A 23,703-nucleotide genomic window follows, 5' to 3' on the forward strand; every position below is an offset into this window, starting at 1 on the left:
ATTATGAAAGGGTTTCATAGATTACACCTCGATGCAACTACGACATGACACATAGTATCGATTCATTGACAACTCTCGATAAACCAATGGTTGTCGAATCGATCGGGATATATGAGTTGAAGGGACCGTACTGTACGCTAACCATAATTGAATGGTTTCTTGCAGGCACTATCATGTGATACCTAGGGAATCAGTAAGCGATGCTGCTAGGCGTTTAACGTGATTGGTTGGGTACTATACAGACTTGAGTTCTGACTTTCTTATATCAAGGGTTGATAAGTAAGAATGGAGCAATTGGGGTATGCTCGAATAAGGACATGTTTAGTCCGAATCACATGGAGATGTGACCCCACGCTAGTTGTATCAATGAACCATTGAGGGCCACACAAGTACTAGCTTTCTAGATCCCGTTGAGGTAAAAATAGTTCAATGTGTTGAACGCTTATAAATGTGTTTATAGCGTAAAGAAAAATAGAAGTATGACTTCTATGAGAGAAATATAAATTTTAATTTATGGAAGTGTTCCTAGATTAAATTTGGCCAAGTGATAATGTTTGAAAATTGTGATTTTCATAAACATTATTATGGACTAAATTAAATTAATTCAAGGGTTGAATAATTAAACACTAGTGGGCCTAGTAGAGCCAAATAATTAAATTATTAAGTGTTGGATAATTAATAACATTGGGCCTTGTAGAGCCCAATTGGAAATAATTATTTAACTAGTGGGCTTGATTAAATCAAGTAAATTCTAATTGGGCTCAAAATGTTTTGAGACAATTAAAAGTCCATGGGCTTGTAATAGTTACAAGCCACTGCAAAGTATGCTAGGTTTGCATGCTTGGGAGGTGAAGAGGCTTGGAATACTTTTGAATAAATATTGAAAAAGCATGGGATCACTTTTTGGACAACCAAGGTCACTCTTCCCTCCCCTCATCCTACATGGCCGATTTTTGTGATATTCCTCTCCTCCATTTTTCTCTCTTTTGTTCTTCAATTGTTGGAGATCAAAAACACTTCTTTTGAAAATCCTCTTAATTTTTCTAGTGCAATTAAGAGTGATCTTCCAGTTAGTGGTGGGCTTGATTTTGAAGGAAAAAGGAGGCTTGGAGGAGCTTGTAGATCTTCATGCCTTGAAGAGCTTTGTTGTTTGACAACAAAGTTGGAGCCAACCATCAACTTTGAAGTTGATAGGTAATTTTCTAACATCCTATGTATGTTTTTGAGATTTTTGTAAATATTGCACACTCTAATGGTGGCCGAATTTCCCTTAAAATTTATTTTTATGCTTCCGTTGCGTTTCCGGCCACCGTAACCGGTCCGCTTTCAAAAGATCCAATTTTTTTAATATAAACACTTAAAGGTAATATTTTGTCTCCGAAAAAGACAATTCAGGTTGAATTAGTAGGTTTTGATCCCAAAGGAACATGAAAAAAATAGATCAAATTTTAACACATTAATAGGAGTATAATTGCTAAACCATAGTAATTTAGAAACTAAGGGGTTTAAAGGGGGAAGTTATGCAGAACAAAAGGAGGAGAGCTTGGAAAACAGAGAAGTTATATTATTCGGCCTTCATCTTATTACTCAAATGTAACCACTAACACATAAAACAAATTGTACCAAACTATGGCCTCAAAAACTACTATAACTCAGAAAATCTATTTTTTCGTAACATGTTAATCGTTCATCATATAGCCATCGAGGCACACGCGTTGCTGTGTCATGAATATATTGAGCTAATATATTAAACATTCATGATATTACAATATGCTTAAATTACGATGCATGTGCGGTGTTGTGCACGAATATTAAGGATACCATGTCTAATAATAAGTATGCTAAAGTAAATTGTGCAAAGACTGAAGAAAGTTAAAATAGTAAGTTTATCTTGCTCACAATTGAAACGACATAACTATTGATAACATTAAATCATACACAAATAAAAATAATTTTCATCCAATTAGCTATGGTGGCCATCCAGCTGCAACCGTTCTCCTTCTACGGCTTTAGGAATATTTGCCACTAAAGGAAAATTGTTAGCAGCTTCAGGGGCTTCTATTTTATTGTCATATTAATCATCTCTAACCCTTCTTGATCCTTTTACTTTTTTATCAATCAATGCAATTCTTACACTACGATTCTCCAAGTTCTCCTTCAGACTAAAGCTCTCATATCTTTTTGAGGAGATAGCTGGAGCCGCGCGTAATTCTGATTTTTTCCTATCAATTCTCTTTGCTTAGGACTATCCTCACTTTCTATGTTTACTGAAGAAGCTTTACCACACACACAACCCATAGTTTCACACCATAACAAACAAACCCCTCTCCCAAACTCTAAATAACAGTCTTCACTGTATAATATCTTATATATTTCTCAGTTTTCAGAAACCCGTGAAGGAAATGGCATCCATCATATAATTCAAGTGAGTCCAACCACATAAATCAAGACCCAATTCAATACAAAATCGAATACTCTCATGCAACACCGACCGGAATTTGAAATGAAAAATCAGCTGCTTCGACAATTCAAAAACACAAACCAAGGACCATAATTTACGCCATAGCTTCACGCAAAACAATATATTGAAAAAGAGGCAAACTTTAAAACTAGTTCCAAAAAAATAAATTACCAGAATCTCGAACAAACTCAAATCGGGAAAAAAAATAATGCCTATTCCGAGAATATCAGACTGCATTCACCATTCCAATTCATTCCAAAAATATTGATATTAATAATGTAAAGGTAAGTTTATACAATAGCATGGAGCATTTAGATTCTAGTTAGGAGTCTAAAACCCACAACGCTGGATAAGAGCATTAAGTTGAAGCATAAGACAACCTGGAGAGACTCTATGTGCTAGCGTTCACTTTGACTTGTTTACCGACTCTTATGGGGTCATTAGGTGGCAAGGTTGGGTGTTACGGCGAAACATATAGGAGTCGATGCATTGTAGTCGGGGATTCACCGCTTACCTACGGGTATGGATATCCTATGTGTTTTTCATGTATATGTGGGTTGAAATCTCTGATCAGAGTATGGTGGTAATTATGAAAGGGGTTTCATAGATTACACCATCGATGCAACTACGACATGACACATAGTATCGATTCATTGACAACTCTCGATAAACCAATGGTTGTCGAATCGATCGGGATATATGAGTTGAAGGGACCGTACTGTACGCTAACCATAATTGAATGGTTCTTGCAGGCACTATCATTTGATACCTAGGGAATCATGTAAGCGATGCTGCTAGGCGTTTAACATGATTGGTTGGGTACTATCAGACTTGAGTTCTGACGTTCTTGTTATCAAGGTGTTGATAAGTAAGAATGGGGCAATTGGGGTATGCTCGCATAAGGACATGTTTAGTCCGAATCACATGGAGATGTGAACCCACGGCTAGTCGTATCAATGAACCATTGAGGGCCACACAAGTGCTAGCTTTCTAGATCCCGTTGAGAAGTAAAAATAGTTCAATGTGTTGAACGGCTTATAAAGGAGTTTATAAGCGTAGGGAAAATTAGAAGTATGACTTCTATAAAGGAGAAAATAGTTCAATGCGTTGAACGACTTATAAATGAGTTTATAAGTGTAAAGAAAAATAGAAGTATGACTTCTATGAGAGAAATGTAAATTTTAATTTAAGGAAGTGTTCCTAAATTAAAATTGGCCAAGTGAATAATGTAATTGAAAATTGTGATTTTCATAAACATTATTATGGACTAAATTAAATTAATTCAAGTGTTGAATTAATTAAACACTAGTGGACCTAGTAGAGTCCAAATAATTAAATTAATCCAAGTGTTGAATTAATTAAATAATATTGAGTCTTGAAGAGCTCAATTAAAATAATTATTTAACTAGTGTGACTTGAGTAAATTCAAGTAATGTTTAATTAGTCTCAAATGTGTTTGAGATAATTAAATTTAGTCCATGGTTTTTAATTTGATTAAAAACCATATAATATGCATGCATGGGAGGTGAAAGGTTGGGAGACTACTTTTTGAGTTTTCAAGGCATGGCATGCAACTTTTTGGGACAACTTTTTCCACTACCAAGACAAGTCTCCCCTCCCTCATTCTTGCATCCTCATGGCCGAAATTCCTCCCCTTTCTCTCTCAAGTTTTCTCTCATTTTTCTTCTTCAATTGTTGAGGAGAAAATATACACTTCTCTTTGAAAAATCTTCATATTTTTCTAGTGCAAAATATGAAGGGTTCTAGCTAGTTGGTGGTGGGCCTAATTTGAAGGAAAGATTCAAGATCTTGGAGAGCTTGTAGATCTTCATGCCATTCAAGAGCTTTGTTGCTTGACAACAAAGTTGGAGCCATCATCAACCTCAAGAGGTTGATAGGTAATATCTTCTAAAACACCCTATGTATGACATTTTGGTGTTTATTGTATTTGTTGCACAAAACATTGTGGTGGCCGAATTTTTGTATGAAAAATTAAAAATTTTTAACTTCCGTTGCGCTTCCGGTCACCGTAACCGATCCCCTTTCAAGTGGTATCCGAGCTATGGTTACGTTTTTGTGTAGCAAATACAAGATATTATGTTGAGATCGATTTCTAACCGCATGAGAACAAAATTTTTGCAACGATTCAAGGCATTTTCGGGGCTGTTTTTGGGCAGCTAGTTGCTGCCCATTTCGGGCAGCTTGGGCTGCCCGAGGGGCTGCCCGAAACGGGCAGCTAGGGCAGCCCAAGGGGCTGCCCGAACAGCCCCAACATTTTAAATAAAAAAAAAATTTTGGGTAAGTTGGCCGGAATCCGGCGACGGAGCTCCGGCGACGGCGATGACGGCTAGGGTTTCCAAAAGTATTTTGGAATATCAAAGTGTCATGGGCCTTGAGTTGTTGGGCCATGGGATGGCTAACATGTTTGTGATTTTAAATGGGCCAAAATGTTTTTGGTGAAAAATAAGTTTTTGGGCCCTTAAGTTTAAAATTACAAAAGTTGCAAATTTTTCTCATGAAATAAATAATTTAAGTTGGACTTTAATTATTTATAGTAAATGGTGATTTACAAGAAATTCGGTTATAAATAAATTAATTTGAAAGTAGACAAAGGTGTTTGTATACTTTGTTAATTTAGTTTATAATCGTGGCGGTTAGTGATTGGATCAAGATATATAATATTGGATCAATTAATTATTGTGATAATTAATTGATGGTGTATGATATGTGATATTATGCATGAAGGATGATCAAAAGCCCAAGCCCAATTTGCTAGGTGTATGCTAGGATATTTGATGTTGAATGATTGTAATAATTATCAAATTTAAAGTGGGCTTGGTTTATGGCCCGTTCCCACCCCATGAGATGTATCCCTATTTGCCATGGATATTTATTTGTAAATATTAGTATAGTGGGTGATCAAGATTGGAAGATGGTGGCCATGATGATTATGAAGATCGAAGACATGTAAATATTGGAAGCTAATGTAATAGTTGCATTTGCATCCCGTGCATTTACCCTAGGATTGGACCTAGGCCCGTGTTTAGCTCACACGGTCCATTAGTATTGGGGCGATTGATCATCCTTGTTTGTTTACTGTTTATAATATATGCATGATATGTTATAAATAATGAGTATGTGCGTTATTATTATGATAATAACAAAGTTGCATGAATCCGGCAAACATACGATCAAACATGGCGAGCTTTTAAAATAAAATTAATGATGAGACCTTTCAAAACTAAAAATCCTCATTTTGAATAAGATTCAAAATTAATATCAAGCCCGAAAAGGGGAATTATAAAATTGGTTATAATTTCCTTGTCTTCCATCGACAATGGGTTCATGATGAACGCTACCCGTACTCGGGGCTCGGCTCATATTATTGGGGGGGCCCCTAGTGCCGGAAAGCTGTGACATCCATTGACATAGTGATGTGAACTACGTGGAACTCCCATGATTTCGGCTCATATTATTGAGGGAACTCATGGCGACCGTCCATTAAGGTTCAATATCGATGGGTTAGGCTTGACACGTAAAGATGAACGACGTCATATTATTGGGTCCTAATCAAACGTGAGACAAACGTTTACGTAGAGGGTTGCATTGTGATGCAATTGGAAACTACCTTTTAGGAATTGTGATTGGCTGATATTATTCGGGATCATAATTCGCTAATTGGACCTTACGTACCTACTGAGGAAAGGAGTTTCCCGTTTTCACTAGAGGGTAGTGAAAGATGTCAAAACAGTGGGAGCAAATATTTATGAAGTAAAAGTCCAAACTTCATATCTTACTAAATATTTAAAATAGTCATCAACATTTATCTGTTTTACTTTTCAGTACAAATCAACAATGTCTTCGATGCGCAATTCGATATCTGTAATACTCGACAAACACATATTAACTGGACCTAATTACCTCACTTGGCTAAGAAATTTGAAAATAGTCTTGAATTCGGAAAGGGTAACATATACACTGACTCAGTCGCCCCCTGTTGAGGCTCCGACTGACTGCACTCCTGAGGAATTGCAGGCTTACAAGGAATGGTGTGACCATGACTTGATAGCCAGGTGTTATATGCTGACTTCTATGAACGATGAGCTGCAGAGGCGTTTTGAGGGTGCAAAGAATGCTGCTGACATTCATTTGCACCTCAAAGAGCTCTTTGGTGAGCAAACGCGTCCTCTCAGGCATGCTACCGTCAAGGAGCTGATCACTTTGCGCATGCGAGATGGGGCCTCGGTCCATGAGCATGGCCTAAAAGTGATCGGGCTCGTGGACAAGCTCGTTGGCATGGATTTGATCTTGCCTTCGGAGTTGACCACCGACGTGTTGCTGTTATCATTGCCTAGCTCATTTGATCCTTTTGTGGTGAACTTCAACATAAACAAGATGGAACCAACCCTTGAGGAGTTGGTAAACATGCTTGTTACGTTTGAATCCACCATCAAGAAAGAGAAGTTGGTTCTTTATGTGGGTTCTTCATCTGGTACGAAGATTGATTCACATGGGAATGGAAAGAAGCGTTCTTTCCAACGTCCCAAGAAGAACGTGCCCTTGTTGAGGCAATCTCCGAATCCCGTTGTGGCAGCCACACCAGTTAGGGCTGACAAGACTACTGATGTTTGTCATCACTGCAAGATGCCTGGACATTGGAGGCGAAATTGCAAGGAATATCTGGCCCAGAAGTGTTCTGGAAACGGTATGTTCTGAATTTAAGTAAACATTTCAATTAACTCTACTTCTTGGGTATTAGATACCGGTTGTGATTCACATCTCTGTAATGGGTTACAGGTGATGGGAAGAAGTAGAATGCTTAAGGAAGGTGTGACCTTCTAGAGGATGGGCAATGGAGCAAGAGTTGCTGCCAAGGCTATTGAATATGTTTACTTATTATTGAACAAAAGTTTAAGTTAATTTTATGAGATGTTTTGTTTGTACCTAATTTTGTAAAAAACATTGTTTCCATTTCTATGGTGATAAAGATGGATATTCTTGTTTATTTTGCAAAGGTGTTTGCAACATTTACATGAATGAATGTTTGATTGGTACTAATGAACTTGAAAACGATCTCTATAACTTAAATTAAAAGATATTCCACTAAATGTCCATTAAAAGGCACACACCATATGAGATATGGATGGGTAAGCCTCGTAAGTATTCTTATTTTAGAATATGGGGGTACCCTGCTTATGAAGCAGGTAGTGGGAGATAAATTGGATAGTTGATCCATTTTATATTACTTTGTGGGATATCCAAGGAATTAAGTTGGATATCATTTCTATCATCCCAAAGAAACAAAGGTGTTTGTTTCTAGGAATGCAACCTTTTTGGAAAAGGAATTTTCTATTGGATAGAAAAGGGGAAATGATAGAACTCGAAGAGGTTCGAGAGAAACCCACAATTATAGAACCCACACCCGAAGAGCCAAGAGAGGAGATACAAGCTCCTAGAAGATCCGAGAGAGTCTCGAGACCACCTATGAGGTATGGTCTGCTTCTTGAAGAGAGCCATGATGAGCCTACCCATGGATGTGATCCAAGGACCTTCAAGGAAGCGTTATCTGATGCCGATTCATCCAAGTGGCTTGAAGCAATGGAATCTGAGATGAATTCCATGCATTCGAACCAAGTGTAGGATCTTGTGGATCCACCTGAGGGAACTGTTCCCATAGGGACTTGGGGCGGATGGGAAGGTATTGACCTTCAAGGCGCGATTGGTGGCAAAAAGATGTACTCAAAGACAAGGAGTTGACTTTGAGGAAGCCTTTTCCCAGTCACAATGTTCAAGTCCATAAGGATTTTGCTAGCCATAGCTGCATGGTATGACTGTGAGATATGGCAGATGGATGACAAGACAAACTTTCTTAATGGGGATTTTAAGAAAGTTATTTACATGTCTTAACCTGAAGGGTTTACATCTATCGGAAGTGAGCATATGGTATGCAAACTTCAGAGATCTATTTATGGTCTAAAGAAGGCATCAAGGAGTTGGAACCTTAGATTCGATAGTACAATCAAAGAGTTTGATTTATAAGAATCCTGAGGGACCCTGTGTGTATAAGAAGGTCAGTGGGAGTGTTGAGACATTCCTGGTGTTGTATATTGATGACATTCTACTCATTGGGAATGATGTAGGAATGTTGCAATCAACGAAGATATTGTTAGCGAGTAAGTTCTCGATGCAGGACTTGGGTGAAGCATCTTTTGTATTGGGAATACAGATCTATAGAGATAGATCGAGAAGATTGCTTAGTCTCACCCAGTCCACATACATTGATACCATCGTGAAGCCGTTCTCGATGGATGAGTCCAAGGGAGGACACCTACCAATGTGTCATGGCGTGTCCCTATCCAAGTCTGTCTTCCAAGACTGATGCAGAGATAGTGGCGATGACACGCATTCCGTATGCTTCGGAAATTGGTAGCATCATGTATGGGATGATATCTACACGTCTTGGCGTGGCTTTCGCACTAAGTGTAGTGAGTAGATATCAATCGAACCCTGGTCTTTCACACTGGAAAGCTGTGAAAGACATCCTCAAGTAGTTGAGAAGGACCAATAAATTGTTCTTGGTCTATGGGGTGGAGAACTAAAATTGGAAGGCTATACCGACTCTAGCTTCCAAAGCGATATCGATGACTCGAAGTCAACATCTGGTTTTGTATTCATGCTCTATGGTGCTGCTGTCTCTTGGAAGAGTTCCAAGCGAGACAATATCACGGATTCCAGCACAGAGGCCGAATACATTGCTGCATCAGATGCAGCAAGGGAGGGTGTTTGGATAAGGAATTTCGTCCAAGAGTTGGGCGTCATTCCTAATGGAGTTGCTCCTGTCCCGGTGTTGTGTGACAACACGGGAGCTTTAGCTCAAGCAAAGGAACCAAGGTCTCATCAGAAATCTAAACTAGTATTGAGAAAGTACCACATCCTCGGAGAGATTGTGGAAAGAAGAGTAGTGTCTATTGACAAAGTCGGCTCCGCAGATTATGTTGTTGATCCACTAGCTAAGCCTTTACCTGGACCATTATTCGACAAGCATCGCGAATCAATGGGTTTTATGCATATGGGTAGTTGGCTCTAGTGCAAGTGGGAGATTGTTAGAGTAGGTGCCCGTCGAGCCAAGTGTTGGCCGAGTGTTCACAATGAAACTCTATGTATAAGCAGTCTTTATTTTAATAATATTTGAAATTATTATTTTGGCAAATCTTTATCTGTATACCCATGCTAGCTGCATAGATAAAGCCCTTGAATATACAAATAGTAGAAAGAATATGAGATGCTCATATGATGAGTATCATGAAACTCATATTTGTAATACTGTATATTCTAAACGGTTCCTAGTCGATTCAGCCGCCACTAAGAAGGATATAGGCCGCTCGAGTTAGAGACTAGTATCTGCGATGTGAGTACCATGTTTCATTGGTAGGGGACATTGTGATGTCCGAACATGCAGATAGGTGCTCCTTGTAGAGTGCACTGAACAACCCTCCATAAAAGGACTTTCCAAGTGGTTCTCACTTATCGAGTGGAAAAGTCCTGGTTTATGGTTGTACAGAATTAGTCCTTATGACCCGGGACAACATTGAGACTCTATGTGCTAGCGTTTCACTTTGACTTGTTTACCGACTCTTATGGGGTCATTAGGTGGCAAGGTTGGGTGTTACGGCGAAACATATAGGAGTCGATGCATTGTAGTCGGGGATTCACCGCTTACCTACGGGTATGGATATCCTATGTGTTTTTCATGTATATGTGGGTTGAAATCTCTGATCAGAGTATGGTGGTAATTATGAAAGGGGTTTCATAGATTACACCATCGATGCAACTACGACATGACACATAGTATCGATTCATTGACAACTCTCGATAAACCAATGGTTGTCGAATCGATCGGGATATATGAGTTGAAGGGACCGTACTGTACGCTAACCATAATTGAATGGTTCTTGCAGGCACTATCATTTGATACCTAGGGAATCATGTAAGCGATGCTGCTAGGCGTTTAACATGATTGGTTGGGTACTATCAGACTTGAGTTCTGACGTTCTTGTTATCAAGGTGTTGATAAGTAAGAATGGGGCAATTGGGGTATGCTCGCATAAGGACATGTTTAGTCCGAATCACATGGAGATGTGAACCCACGGCTAGTCGTATCAATGAACCATTGAGGGCCACACAAGTGCTAGCTTTCTAGATCCCGTTGAGAAGTAAAAATAGTTCAATGTGTTGAACGGCTTATAAAGGAGTTTATAAGCGTAGGGAAAATTAGAAGTATGACTTCTATAAAGGAGAAAATAGTTCAATGCGTTGAACGACTTATAAATGAGTTTATAAGTGTAAAGAAAAATAGAAGTATGACTTCTATGAGAGAAATGTAAATTTTAATTTAAGGAAGTGTTCCTAAATTAAAATTGGCCAAGTGAATAATGTAATTGAAAATTGTGATTTTCATAAACATTATTATGGACTAAATTAAATTAATTCAAGTGTTGAATTAATTAAACACTAGTGGACCTAGTAGAGTCCAAATAATTAAATTAATCCAAGTGTTGAATTAATTAAATAATATTGAGTCTTGAAGAGCTCAATTAAAATAATTATTTAACTAGTGTGACTTGAGTAAATTCAAGTAATGTTTAATTAGTCTCAAATGTGTTTGAGATAATTAAATTTAGTCCATGGTTTTTAATTTGATTAAAAACCATATAATATGCATGCATGGGAGGTGAAAGGTTGGGAGACTACTTTTTGAGTTTTCAAGGCATGGCATGCAACTTTTTGGGACAACTTTTTCCACTACCAAGACAAGTCTCCCCTCCCTCATTCTTGCATCCTCATGGCCGAAATTCCTCCCCTTTCTCTCTCAAGTTTTCTCTCATTTTTCTTCTTCAATTGTTGAGGAGAAAATATACACTTCTCTTTGAAAAATCTTCATATTTTTCTAGTGCAAAATATGAAGGGTTCTAGCTAGTTGGTGGTGGGCCTAATTTGAAGGAAAGATTCAAGATCTTGGAGAGCTTGTAGATCTTCATGCCATTCAAGAGCTTTGTTGCTTGACAACAAAGTTGGAGCCATCATCAACCTCAAGAGGTTGATAGGTAATATCTTCTAAAACACCCTATGTATGACATTTTGGTGTTTATTGTATTTGTTGCACAAAACATTGTGGTGGCCGAATTTTTGTATGAAAAATTAAAAATTTTTAACTTCCGTTGCGCTTCCGGTCACCGTAACCGATCCCCTTTCATCTAGTCGCGATGTAAAATTCTTGGGTTACTTTTGGAAGACTTTATGGGCTAAACTTGGAACAAAATTGTTGTTTTCTACTACTTGTCATCCTCAAACGGATTGACAAACTGAAGTTGTCAATAGAACTTTGGGAACACTTTTGCGTGCCATTCTTAAAAATAACTTGGATTGAAATTTCTATTGACTTTATTTTGGGGTTGCCTAGTACTAAGAAGGGGAGGGATTCTATTTTTGTTGTAGTGGATAGATTCTCTAAGATGGCACATTTTATAGCTTGTCAAAAAACCGATGATGCTTCAAACATTGCGGATTTGTTCTTTAGAGAAGTCGTTACATTGCATGGAATGCCTAAGACTATTGTTTCTGGTCGCGATGTTAAATTCTTGAGTTACTTTTGGAAAACTTTATGGGCTAAACTTGGCACAAAATTTTTGTTTTCTACTACTTGTCATCCTCAAACGGATTGACAAACTGAAGTTGTCAATAGAACTTTGGGAACACTTTTGCGTGCTATTATTCAAAAAAACTTGGATTGAAATTTCTATGGACTTTATTTTGTAGTTGCCTAGGACTAAGAAGGGGAGAGATTCTATTTTTGTTGTTGTGGATAGATTCTCTAAGATGGCACATTTTATAGCTTGTCATAAAACCGATGATGCTTCAAACATTGCGGATTTGTTCTTTAGAGAAGTCGTTATGTTGCATGGCATGCCTAGGACTATTGTTTCTGGTCGCGATGTAAAATTCTTGGGTTACTTTTGGAAGACTTTATGGGCTAAACTTGGAACAAAATTGTTGTTTTCTACTACTTGTCATCCTCAAACGGATGGACAAACTGAAGTTGTCAATAGAACTTTGGGAACACTTTTGCGTGCCATTCTTCAAAAGAACTTGGATTGACATTTCTATTGACTTTATTTTGGGGTTGCCTAGTACTAAGAAGGGGAGGGATTCTATTTTTGTTGTAGTGAATAGATTCTCTAAGGTGGCACATTTTATAGCTTGTCATAAAACCGATGATGCTTCAAACATTGCGGATTTGTTCTTTAGAGAAGTCGTTACGTTGCATGGAATGTCTAGGACTATTGTTTCTGGTCGCGATGTTAAATTCTTGAGTTACTTTTGGAAGACTTTATGGGCTAAACTTGGCACAAAATTTTTGTTTTCTACTTCTTGTCATCGTCAAACGGATGGACAAACTGAAGTTGTCAATAAAACTTTGGGAACACTTTTGCGTGCCATTCTTAAAAAGAACTTGGATTGAAATTTCTATTGACTTTATTTTGGGGTTGCCTAGGACTAAGAAGAGGAGGGATTCTATTTTTGTTGTTGTGGATAGATTCTCTAAGATGGCACATTTTATAGCTTGTCATAAAACCGATGATGCTTCAAACATTGCGGATTTGTTCTTTAGAGAAGTCGTTATGTTGCATGGCATGCCTAGGACTATTGTTTCTGGTCGCGATGTAAAATTCTTGAGTTACTTTTGGAAGACTTTATGGGCTAAACTTGGCACAAAATTGTTGTTTTTTACTACTTGTCATCCTCAAACGGATGGACAAACTGAAGTTGTCAATAGAACTTTGGTAACACTTTTGCGTGCCATTCTTAAAAAGAACTTGGATTGAAATTTCTATTGACTTTATTTTGGGGTTGCCTAGTACTAAGAAGGGGAGTGATTCTATTTTTGTTGTAGTGGATAGATTCTCTAAGATGGCACATTTTATAGCTTGTCAAAAAACCGATGATGCTTCAAACATTGCGGATTTGTTCTTTAGAGAAGTCGTTACGTTGCATGGAATGCCTAAGACTATTGTTTCTGGTCGCGATGTTAAATTCTTGAGTTACTTTTGGAAAACTTTATGGGCTAAACTTGGCACAAAATTTTTGTTTTCTACTACTTGTCATCCTCAAACGGATGGACAAACTGAAGTTGTCAATAGAACTTTGGGAACAGTTTTGCGTGCTATTATTCAAAAAAACTTGGATTGAAATTTCTATGGACTTTATTTTGTCGTTGCCTAGGACTAAGAAGGGGAGAGATTCTATTTTTGTTGTTGTGGATAGATTCTCTAAGATGGCACATTTTATAGCTTGTCATAAAACCGATGATGCTTCAAACATTGCGGATTTGTTCTTTAGAGAAGTCGTTATGTTGCATGGCATGCCTAGGACTATTATTTCTGGTCGCGATGTAAAATTCTTGAGTTACTTTTGGAAGACTTTATAGGCTAAACTTGGCACAAAATTTTTGTTTTCTACTACTTGTCATCGTCAAACGGATGGATAAACTGAAGTTGTCAATAGAACTTTGGGAACACTTTTGCGTGCCATTCTTAAAAAGAACTTGGATTGACATTTCTATTGACTTTATTTTGGGGTTGCCTAGTACTAAGAAGGGGAGGGATTCTATTTTTGTTGTAGTGAATAGATTCTCTAAGGTGGCACATTTTATAGCTTGTCATAAAACCGATGATGCTTCAAACATTGCGGATTTGTTCTTTAGAGAAGTCGTTACGTTGCATGGAATGTCTAGGACTATTGTTTCTGGTCGCGATGTTAAATTCTTGAGTTACTTTTGGAAGACTTTATGGGCTAAACTTGGCACAAAATTTTTGTTTTCTACTTCTTGTCATCGTCAAACGGATGGACAAACTGAAGTTGTCAATAAAACTTTGGGAACACTTTTGCGTGCCATTCTTAAAAAGAACTTGGATTGAAATTTCTATTGACTTTATTTTGGGGTTGCCTAGGACTAAGAAGAGGAGGGATTCTATTTTTGTTGTTGTGGATAGATTCTCTAAGATGGCACATTTTATAGCTTGTCATAAAACCGATGATGCTTCAAACATTGCGGATTTGTTCTTTAGAGAAGTCGTTATGTTGCATGGCATGCCTAGGACTATTGTTTCTGGTCGCGATGTAAAATTCTTGAGTTACTTTTGGAAGACTTTATGGGCTAAACTTGGCACAAAATTGTTGTTTTCTACTACTTGTCATCCTCAAACGGATGGACAAACTGAAGTTGTCAATAGAACTTTGGTAACACTTTTGCGTGCCATTCTTAAAAAGAACTTGGATTGAAATTTCTATTGACTTTATTTTGGGGTTGCCTAGTACTAAGAAGGGGAGTGATTCTATTTTTGTTGTAGTGGATAGATTCTCTAAGATGGCACATTTTATAGCTTGTCAAAAAACCGATGATGCTTCAAACATTGCGGATTTGTTCTTTAGAGAAGTCGTTACGTTGCATGGAATGCCTAAGACTATTGTTTCTGGTCGCGATGTTAAATTCTTGAGTTACTTTTGGAAAACTTTATGGGCTAAACTTGGCACAAAATTTTTGTTTTCTACTACTTGTCATCCTCAAACGGATTGACAAACTGAAGTTGTCAATAGAACTTTGGGAACACTTTTGCGTGCTATTATTCAAAAAAACTTGGATTGAAATTTCTATGGACTTTATTTTGTAGTTGCCTAGGACTAAGAAGGGGAGAGATTCTATTTTTGTTGTTGTGGATAGATTCTCTAAGATGGCACATTTTATAGCTTGTCATAAAACCGATGATGCTTCAAACATTGCGGATTTGTTCTTTAGAGAAGTCGTTATGTTGCATGGCATGCCTAGGACTATTGTTTCTGGTCGCGATGTAAAATTCTTGGGTTACTTTTGGAAGACTTTATGGGCTAAACTTGGAACAAAATTGTTGTTTTCTACTACTTGTCATCCTCAAACGGATGGACAAACTGAAGTTGTCAATAGAACTTTGGGAACACTTTTGCGTGCCATTCTTCAAAAGAACTTGGATTGACATTTCTATTGACTTTATTTTGGGGTTGCCTAGTACTAAGAAGGGGAGGGATTCTATTTTTGTTGTAGTGAATAGATTCTCTAAGGTGGCACATTTTATAGCTTGTCATAAAACCGATGATGCTTCAAACATTGCGGATTTGTTCTTTAGAGAAGTCGTTACGTTGCATGGAATGTCTAGGACTATTGTTTCTGGTCGCGATGTTAAATTCTTGAGTTACTTTTGGAAGACTTTATGGGCTAAACTTGGCACAAAATTTTTGTTTTCTACTTCTTGTCATCGTCAAACGGATGGACAAACTGAAGTTGTCAATAAAACTTTGGGAACACTTTTGCGTGCCATTCTTAAAAAGAACTTGGATTGAAATTTCTATTGACTTTATTTTGGGGTTGCCTAGGACTAAGAAGAGGAGGGATTCTATTTTTGTTGTTGTGGATAGATTCTCTAAGATGGCACATTTTATAGCTTGTCATAAAACCGATGATGCTTCAAACATTGCGGATTTGTTCTTTAGAGAAGTCGTTATGTTGCATGGCATGCCTAGGACTATTGTTTCTGGTCGCGATGTAAAATTCTTGAGTTACTTTTGGAAGACTTTATGGGCTAAACTTGGCACAAAATTGTTGTTTTTTACTACTTGTCATCCTCAAACGGATGGACAAACTGAAGTTGTCAATAGAACTTTGGTAACACTTTTGCGTGCCATTCTTAAAAAGAACTTGGATTGAAATTTCTATTGACTTTATTTTGGGGTTGCCTAGTACTAAGAAGGGGAGTGATTCTATTTTTGTTGTAGTGGATAGATTCTCTAAGATGGCACATTTTATAGCTTGTCAAAAAACCGATGATGCTTCAAACATTGCGGATTTGTTCTTTAGAGAAGTCGTTACGTTGCATGGAATGCCTAAGACTATTGTTTCTGGTCGCGATGTTAAATTCTTGAGTTACTTTTGGAAAACTTTATGGGCTAAACTTGGCACAAAATTTTTGTTTTCTACTACTTGTCATCCTCAAACGGATGGACAAACTGAAGTTGTCAATAGAACTTTGGGAACAGTTTTGCGTGCTATTATTCAAAAAAACTTGGATTGAAATTTCTATGGACTTTATTTTGTCGTTGCCTAGGACTAAGAAGGGGAGAGATTCTATTTTTGTTGTTGTGGATAGATTCTCTAAGATGGCACATTTTATAGCTTGTCATAAAACCGATGATGCTTCAAACATTGCGGATTTGTTCTTTAGAGAAGTCGTTATGTTGCATGGCATGCCTAGGACTATTATTTCTGGTCGCGATGTAAAATTCTTGAGTTACTTTTGGAAGACTTTATAGGCTAAACTTGGCACAAAATTTTTGTTTTCTACTACTTGTCATCGTCAAACGGATGGATAAACTGAAGTTGTCAATAGAACTTTGGGAACACTTTTGCGTGCCATTCTTAAAAAGAACTTGGATTGAAATTTCTATTGACTTTATTTTGGGGTTGCCTAGTACTAAGAAGAGGAGGGATTCTATTTTTGTTGTTGTGGATAGATTCTCTAAGATGGCACATTTTATAGCTTGTCATAAAACCGATGATGCTTCAAACATTGCGGATTTGTTCTTAAGAGAAGTCGTTATGTTGCATGGCATGCCTAGGACTATTGTTTCTGGTCGCGATGTAAAATTCTTGAGTTACTTTTGGAAGACTTTATGGGCTAAACTTGGCACAAAATTTTTGTTTTCTACTACTTGTCATCCTCAAACGGATGGACAAACTGAAGTTGTCAATAGAACTTTGGGAACACTTTTGCGTGCTATTATTCAAAAAAACTTGGATTGAAATTTCTATGGACTTTATTTTGTAGTTCCCTAGGACTAAGAAGGGGAGAGATTCTATTTTTGTTGTTGTGGATAGATTCTCTAAGATGGCACATTTTATAGCTTGTCATAAAACCGATGATGCTTCAAACATTGCGGATTTGTTCTTTAGAGAAGTCGTTATGTTGCATGGCATGCCTAGGACTATTGTTTCTGGTCGCGATGTAAAATTCTTGGGTTACTTTTGGAAAACTTTATGGGCTAAACTTGCCACAAAATTTTTGTTTTCTACTACTTGTCATCCTCAAACGGATGGACAAACTGAAGTTGTCAATAGAACTTTGGGAACACTTTTGCGTGCTATTATTCAAAAAAACTTGGATTGAAATTTCTATGGACTTTATTTTGTAGTTGCCTAGGACTAAGAAGGGGAGAGATTCTATTTTTGTTGTTGTGGATAGATTCTCTAAGATGGCACATTTTATAGCTTGTCATAAAACCGATGATGCTTCAAACATTGCGGATTTGTTCTTTAGAGAAGTCGTTATGTTGCATGGCATGCCTAGGACTATTGTTTCTCGTCGCGATGTAAAATTCTTGGGTTACTTTTGGAAGACTTTATGGGCTAAACTTGGAACAAAATTGTTGTTTTCTACTACTTGTCATCCTCAAACGGATGGACAAACTGAAGTTGTCAATAGAACTTTGGGAACACTTTTGCGTGCCATTCTTAAAAAGAACTTGGATTGAAATTTCTATTGACTTTATTTTGGGGTTGCCTAGTACTAAAAAGGGGAGGGATTCTATTTTTGTTGTAGTGGATAGATTCTCTAAGATGGCACATTTTATAGCTTGTCAAAAAACCGATGATGCTTCAAACATTGCGGATTTGTTCTTTAGAGAAGTCGTTACATTGCATGGAATGCCTAAGACTATTGTTTCTGGTCGCGATGTTAAATTCTTGAGTTACTTTTGGAAAACTTTATGGGCTAAACTTGGCACAAAATTTTTGTTTTCTACTACTTGTCATCCTCAAACGGATGGACAAACTGAAGTTGTCAATAGAACTTTGGGAACACTTTTGCGTGCTATTATTCAAAAAAACTTGGATTGAAATTTCTATGGACTTTATTTTGTAGTTGCCTAGGACTAAGAAGGGGAGAGATTCTATTTTTGTTGTTGTGGATAGATTCTCTAAGATGGCACATTTTATAGCTTGTCATAAAACCGATGATGCTTCAAACATTGCGGATTTGTTCTTTAGAGAAGTCGTTATGTTGCATGGCATGCCCAGGACTATTGTTTCTGGTCGCGATGTAAAATTCTTGGGTTACTTTTGGAAGACTTTATGGGCTAAACTTGGAACAAAATTGTTGTTTTCTACTACTTGTCATCCTCAAACGGATGGACAAACTGAAGTTGTCAATAGATGTGGGGACCCGGGCTCTAACTCTATTCTTTTGGGATTTAAATGGGATCTTTGTTCGAAAATGTGGATCAAAATTTTGCTTTTAACATTTATTCAAATGTATAGATAAAGCATAACATGTCGTTAACTGAAATTAAACAACGTAATGTACATACAAGTCTGTCTAGTACAACCATACACTAGTGTTCAATGACAACTACAAACATAATTGCCACAAGTCTAGTAGAAAACACTAGGAATCTTCCACGCCCGAGATCTCCACGCTATCAACTCTCTCTTCCTCGTCGTGACCCTGATCCTGCCCCACCTGTTGCCATGCACACATACAGACACGACAACAGCCGGATAACTCCGGTGAGAACATATCCCAGTATAAAACATGGATGCATGCAATGTAATAAATCATGTACAAATGCATAACATAAATCAAGTAACATGAATATACATCTAAACATGTAGTAGAATACAAATCTGTATTCGACAATTCAAATCTTGACTCGACTCTTTTCTAATCTAGGGATCTCGGTGTGAATAAGACGGTCTGTTACCTACCCAACCACTCGGGGCAACGGTACGTCTTATTCCTAGACTTCGGTCAACTCTGTATCGAGGGTCTACACATATAGCAAATCTGCTCCTATGCGTCGATACACCGAAACGTCTAGTTTTGGCAAGTCTGCCAATCTCTCCTATCTTAGGACTCGAATATAAATCAATAAACAAGGCATTACATAATCAATGTAATAACAATCTAGTATGTGATTTAGGGAAACTCGTATCAAATCTGAATCGAGTTGTGCAATCCCGTGACCACATGAATTATACCTTTCTTGTCGAATCGTCTGTCGAGATCTCGAATTCAATGTCAAACCTGTCACCTCAAATCTGAAACGGCAATGTGTAGACACTCAATATCAATCTCTAACTCAAAGCAACATATATGCCAATCAATAATAAATCTCGGTACAAATCTACGGCATAACAGCGTATTCTCGCAATACCGATCAACTCAATCTCAACAAACAATATATACCATAGCCACCACTCATAATCTTCATAATATACTCATCAACACAATATAATATGCTCAATTCTTCCAATCAATATCAATATACATGCTGGAAATTCGCAAGGCTCGTATACGGTGTCCGAAAATCGATCTGATAACAAATATACGATGCTCTATATATCAAGAACATATATTCGCAACAAAATCATAAGTTCCCCAACATCCACAATCTGAATCATGCTGGAATTATATCAAACTTACGTCACTTTGTAGCCGTCAATGCAAGGAACACAAATCTTACCTCGGAATTAAAATCGGATAGCTAGTTGTTGCATAATCTCAATTCTATCATGAAGAAACTTAGAAGAAGGAAAAAGGAACTCTCGGTGCTCTTAGCAGCTGAAATGAAGGATGAAGATTCAGCCATTTTGTATATATATACATGCCATGTGTCAAGCTAAGAAAAGGAGGTGGATCTCTCGCATGCAGCACCGCGGGTGCGCTCCTCTTGCATCGCGGGTGCGCTGTGCTCACGGCGAGTCCATCCAAAAATGTTGCACCTAGACCGCGGGGGCGGTCCTTACATGACCGCGGGTGCGGTCTCACACCGCGGGTGCGGTCGTGCTAGCACCGCGGGTGCGGTGTCTGTTCGCACAAATTCACCAATTTCTGTCACCTACACCGCGGGTGCGGTAGTCTTAGCACCGCGGGTGCGGTGTGGCTTCGGCCCTGCTGCTCAAAATCTCATAATTGTGCATTCTTATCTCTACAATTCCAACATCAATAATATCGATAATTCTCGAGCCTTACATTTCTCCCCCTCTTAGACAGGAGTTCGTCCTCGAACTCGCAAACAACTTAATCAATCATAGTAAAGGAAGAAATGACATTAGAACTGAAAGAAAACTCACATCATACAAATAGCTCGGGATGCCTCTGTCTCATCTCAGACTCTGTCTCCCAAGTTGCTTCCTCGATGCCATGACGATTCCATTGAACCTTCACCAGCGGAATAGTCTTGGTTCTAAGCTTCTTTTCCTTCCGATCCAAAATCTGTATCGGTTGCTCGACGTAGCTCAAAGTCTGATCTAACTCGGCTTCTTCAGGTTGAATGACATGAGAATCATCCGGCATGTATCTGCGCAACATCGATACATGAAAAACATCATGTATACCGGACAGTGAAGGAGGAAGAGCAAGTCTGTAAGCTCGATCGCCAATCTTTTCAAAAATCTCATACGGACCGATGTATCTAGGGGACAACTTCCCACGCTTGCCAAATCTGACAACGCCTCTGAAAGATGAAATTTTCAAAAATACTCTGTCTCCCTGTTCGAATACTAGCGGTCTGCGTCTAATATTGGCGTACTTCGCTTGCCTATCCTGTGCCGTCTTCATTCGTTTCTGAATGATCTTCACTTTTTCTGTCATCTCACGAATCATATCAGGCCCCAACACTGGTACCTCAGAAATATCATCCCAGTACAACGGAGATCTGCACTTCTTTCCGTATAAAGCTTCGAACGGTGCCATCTCTATGCTCGTCTGATAGCTGTTGTTGTATGAAAACTCACACAATGGCAATGAATCTTGCCAACTAGTACCAAAATCTAGTACTACAGCTCTCAGCATATCCTCTAAAGTCTGGATAGTCCGCTCTGACTGTCCGTCCGTCTGGGGATGATAAGCAGTGCTCAGGTGTAAAGTCGTACCCAAAGCCTGCTGCAAGCTGTGCCAAAAGTGAGAAGTGAATCGTGGATCCCGATCTGATACGATCGACTTCGGCACACCATGCAGTCTGACGACCTCTCTGACATACAACGCTGCCATCTGATCATGTCGATAAGTCATCCTGTACGGAATAAAGCACGCTGATTTGGTCAGTCTGTCTATCACAACCCAAATCGCGTCACAGCCCCGTGAAGATCGAGGTAACTTCGTCACGAAGTCCATGGAAATGTGGTCCCATTTCCATTCAGGAACAGACAAACTCTGAAGTAACCCTCCGGGCTTCTTTCTTTCTGCCTTCACCCGCTGGCAATTCAGGCATCTAGACACGAATTCTGCAATGTCTGTCTTCATCTGTTTCCACCAGAATTGTGTCTTCAAGTCGTTATACATCTTCCTGCCACCAGGATGAATGCTGAACCGACTACAGTGTGCCTCCGACATGATCTGTCGTCTCAAATCTGAAATCTCTGGCACCACTAAGCGGTTATTCACATACAGAACAGAATCTCTGACCTGATATTCTGAGATATGACCAGCTCTGACCATATCAATCGATCTCTGCACATTAGGATCGGTTCTTTGTGCTTCTTTGATCCTCGAAATCAGATCTGGCTCAATCTGAATCGCAGCAAGTCGCAACGGTCTACTCTCTGTATTAAATGTCAATCCAGACAAGCAACAATCTTCTACTAAACTCGATACACCTACAGTCGACAAGGAAAGAGCACATACCTTTCGACTCAAAGCGTCTGCCGCTGCATTCGACTTTCCTGGATGGTACTTGATCTCGCAATAAAAATCTTTCAGCAGATCAAGCCATCGTCGCTGCCTCATGTTCAATTCGGACTGAGAAAAGAGATACTTCAAGCTCTTATGATCGGAGTAGATCTCAAATTTCTCGCCATATAGATAATGACGCCAGATCTTAAGTGCAAACACAATCGCCGCCAATTCAAGATCATGAATCGGATAACGAGTCTCGTGCGGCTTCAGCTGTCTAGAGGCGTATGCTATCACGTGCCCTCGCTGCATAAGAACACATCCAAACCCTCTGTGAGATGCGTCACAGTATACAACGAACTCACCTGTACCTGCAGGAATCGTCAAGACAGGCGCACTAGTCAGCCTCTTCTTCAGCTCTACAAAACTGGCTTCACAATCTTCAGACCACACAAATGGTATATTCTTCTGTGTCAACTGGGTGATAGGCTTCGCTATACTGGAGAAATCTCGAATAAAACGACGATAATACCCGGCTAGACCCATGAAACTGCGTATCTCAGGCACAGAAGTCGGTCTCGGCCAACTGACCATAGCTTCAACTTTACTCGGATCTACCGCAATACCATCTCCAGATATAATATGCCCCAAGAAGACAACCTGTCTCAGCCAGAATTCACACTTGGACAGTTTGGCATACAACCGCTCATTTCTCAAAGTCTTCAATACAATCCTCAGGTGATCTGCATGCTCAGTCAAATTCTTCGAATACACCAAAATGTCATCGATAAATACAATCACAAAATCATCTAAATATCTCTGAAAAATGCGGTTCATCAAACTCATAAACACCGCTGGTGCATTCGTCAAACCGAAAGGCATAACAACAAACTCGTAATGTCTATACCTGGTTCGGAATGCAGTTTTCGGAATATCAACGTCTATAACTCTGAGCTGATGATACCCTGATCTCAATCAATCTTCGAATATACCGAAGATCCCTGTAACTGATCAAACAGATCGTCGATGCGAGGCAAAGGATATTTGTTCTTCACTGTTGCCTTGTTCAACTGTCTATAATCAATACACAGTCGCATCGAACCATCTTTCTTTCTAACGAAAAGCACCGGAGCACCCCAAAGTGATACACTGGGTCTGATATATCCCTTGGACAGAAGATCCTCCAACTGTGCTTTCAACTCTTTCAGCTCTATCGGCGCCATCCTATACGGAGCTCTCGAAATAGGAACAGAACCGGGCATAAGATCTATGCTGAAATCAACCTCTCGAACTGGAGGCAACCCTGGAATCTCATCAGGAAAAACATCTGCAAACTCGCAAACCACTGGCAAATCTGCCAATGCTGGGCTCGACTTCAGTAAATCTACTGAATCTTTTACTATTTATTAAAGCTAAGAGTCTTATAGTAATTGTATTTGGTCTGTTTTTGAAAACCCAAAAATGCCCCGCATCTCCTTTTAATTTCTC

The sequence above is a fragment of the Primulina eburnea genome, unplaced genomic scaffold, assembly GCF_022965805.1.
Source record: "Primulina eburnea isolate SZY01 unplaced genomic scaffold, ASM2296580v1 ctg561, whole genome shotgun sequence".
NCBI classification, from domain to species: domain Eukaryota; kingdom Viridiplantae; phylum Streptophyta; class Magnoliopsida; order Lamiales; family Gesneriaceae; genus Primulina; species Primulina eburnea.